Source organism: Chiloscyllium plagiosum, unplaced genomic scaffold (genome assembly GCF_037043375.1).
Source record: "Chiloscyllium plagiosum isolate Xiang-an unplaced genomic scaffold, Cpla_swu_hap1 HiC_scaffold_34, whole genome shotgun sequence".
Classification (NCBI taxonomy): Eukaryota; Metazoa; Chordata; class Chondrichthyes; order Orectolobiformes; family Hemiscylliidae; genus Chiloscyllium; species Chiloscyllium plagiosum.
In genome coordinates this window covers 24,490,031-24,493,154 of record NW_028270172.1, presented here as the reverse complement: position 1 = coordinate 24,493,154, position 3,124 = coordinate 24,490,031, and the positions used below count along the sequence as shown (strand labels likewise).

Below are 3,124 nucleotides of genomic sequence, written 5' to 3'. Positions count from 1 at the left end.
ATGATATCTCCATTTGGTGGATTGTAGATGAGAAATAGAAAGAGGCCAAGAATGAATCCTTGGGAAACTCTAAGGCATAACAAGGCAAGAGCAGAATAGAGGCCAGTTTTTCTCCGACTACAATTAGGAGGTTAGGAAAGGAGGTAAACACTGGATGATGGACAAGAGATGATTGTAGGAGAACAGCGTGGTCAACTGTGTTAAGAGTGGTGGAAAAATGGAGCTTGGCCATTTAAAACTTCCTCAGTAACCAGGATGATTATCCCATTGGTGTGTAAACTTGGATGTGGGATGTACTGCCAAGCATTTAAGACTATTAACAAAACAAAATATGAAAAAAACAATAGTCAAAAAACTGAAACCTGTTAAAATGAAGAAAATTAAATGGGAAATCAAAATATTAGAAAACATCTGTGGGGCCCTAACATCATCAAGCTGCTAGATGTGGTAAAGGACCCTGTATCCAGAATGCCAGCTCTTGTTTATGAATACCTTGATAACATGGATTTCAAGCAACTGGATCAGATTTCAATGGATTATGACATATGGTTCTACATGTATGATATATTCAAGGCCTTGGATTACTGCCATTGTATGGGCATCATGCATAAGAATGTGAAACTATGTAACGTGATGATTGACCATGCCCAGAGGAAGCTTGATTGACTGGAGGCTGACTGAGTTTTACCATGCTGAACAGGAGTACATGTTAAAATCATCTCCAGGTATGTCCAAGGTCCTGAGCCGCTATTTGATGACCAGATGTATGGTTAGAGCTTGGACATGTGGTGTTTGCACTGTATGTTGGCCAGCCTAATATTCCATAAGGAAACTTTCTTCTGTGGACATGATAATAATATGAAAAAGCTGATCATAATTATGAAGATGTGGGTGTACTGTACCTTTGAGAGTAAAAGCTAACAGTGACAGCACCAAGTGTTCCCAATAAGGCACATTGTAACATGTACTCCAGCTACTGGGGTAGCTAGTTGCCTGGAAATGACAAAACAGATTTGAATTAAGCCAATCAGTTTAAATTATACCCTGAAGAATAGCAAATTCCAATCAAGTTTGAATTGAGTATATTGACAATCTTAAAATCCAATGACACAATCCAATGCTTTGGGGTATAAGATCGGGGAAAATTGAACAGTTTGAAAGAGAACTGCCACCAGACCAACAGCTGTAGACAGCTAGTCAAAACTCTGAGAGGTATCTGTCAAGGGAAGGAGTTTGCACAAAGAAAACCCTCAACACTGACCTGGAAAGCCAATCTACTGACGAAGATAAGGAAAAAATTCGACCGCTGGCTGGTTTTAAAATTTGAATTTTCCTATAAATCTTAATTGGGACTTTTATCGGATGAGTATTATAGATGGGAAGGTAAAGATAAGTCAGAGAAAGGAGGTGTAACTGGTTGTAAGTTAATTATTCTCTGTTATACTTTAAGAAATAAAGTTGTTAATTTTTACTTTAAATAGTTCTTAGCCTCTCGAATTTTTACAGATAAATCTTTTCTGTGTTGCTGGTTTTTAATTAAGAGGAGGGTTTATCCCATGTCATAACAATATTTCCAAGGTTTTAGGAACAGATGAATTGTTTGACTCCCTCAAGAAATATCACATTAAACTGGATCCTCGATTTAACCATACTGTGGGCCAATATTCTGGAAAGTCCTGGGAACAATTCATTCATTATGAAAACTGGCATCTGGTCAGCCTGGAGGCCTTAAATTTGTTGGACAAATTTCTTCATTATGATCATCAGCAGAGGCTTCCAACTAAGGAAGCAATGGAACATTCAAACTTCTATCCAATAATCAAGGAGCATTTGGATGGAGCTTGGAGTAATGGCTCACATGTGCAGCTGTACGGTGAACCCTGCTTTGTCAGCACAGTTTTTACTGCATGACAATGAGTTACAGGTTTTACAGGACAGACATTGGGCAAAAATGGAGATATCACAGCCTGGAAGTGTAAGTATATGACTGCAGCTACATGGGTGACCATAGCTTACCCTAAATCCAGTTGCAACATTCTTCGAAATCCATTTATTTTACATTTCCATTTATGTTTCAGACAGATTTACAACTTACTGGGTTTTTGTGTCTGAAATTAAATATTTTTTTTGAAAAAGAATTCAGGTGGCTCAGTGGTTAGCACTGCTGCCTCACATACCAGGGATCTGGGTTAGATTTGTTATAATTTCTCCTACAAGCCAATATTGTGCAGGTTAGATGGATTGGCCATGCTAAATTGTTCTGTAGTATTTAGGGATGTGTAGGCCAGGTGGGTTAGCCATAGTAGAATGGCGAAACATGGAGACAGGGTGGATGCTCGGTGGATGTACGTTGCAGACTTGATGGACCGAATGCCCTCTTTTCACACTGTAGAGTTTCTATATGTAAGGATAGGAAAGGACAGGTTGTTCTTGTCTTAAGCATGAAGAGGGCCATTTGGGTCTTTAATAGAATGAACGAACAAAGCTTAATGTGAGTATTTGAGCACAAAAGCAAAATACACACGATTGCTGGAAATCCAAAACAGAAACAGAAAATATCACAGAAACCCAGCAGATCTGGCATCAGAGCGTGGAACAGCTTAATGGTCACAATGCTCTGTGAGCAAGCAAAGAGAGGAAGACTGAACTGGAAGATGGTAGGACTGCTGCTGCAATTCCCAGTCTCACTGGAACCTTGCATCAACTTGCCAACTTGCCAGTTAAGTAGATATTGAAGCAACAGCTATATCATCAGTCAACACGATGGGGTATGTTAGCGCCAACTTCAGCAGGCCTTGTCCTACTGCCTTGGACCTCCTATAAACTTGCAACCAACCTTCCCTTTTCAAGTCTTCCAATCAGCCCGTTAGGCCTGCCAATGAGAGGAAACCAAAGGGTCAACAAGTGAAGCATAACAAAGACCTAAAGTACAGCACATCTCTTAGCATGGCGCATAGGAGATTCTGGGTGGCACCAGGGTTCAGTGTCCATTCCCTGCATGTTCATCTCCAGTCTAGCTGGCAAGGTGGGAGGTCCTCTTCTCCAGGGACAGAAGTAGGAGACCATCCCATGTAACAAAGCAATCCTGGACAGAGAATACAGAGGAGGGCAGTAACTTTGGGAT

General features: G+C 40.4%; 1 pseudogene; it reads left to right on the top strand.

The window, feature by feature from the left end:
• Positions 1–254: 254 nt before the first annotated feature.
• Positions 255–1,911, top strand: LOC122564272 (casein kinase II subunit alpha'-like; annotated as a pseudogene).
• Positions 1,912–3,124: the final 1,213 nt, after the last annotated feature.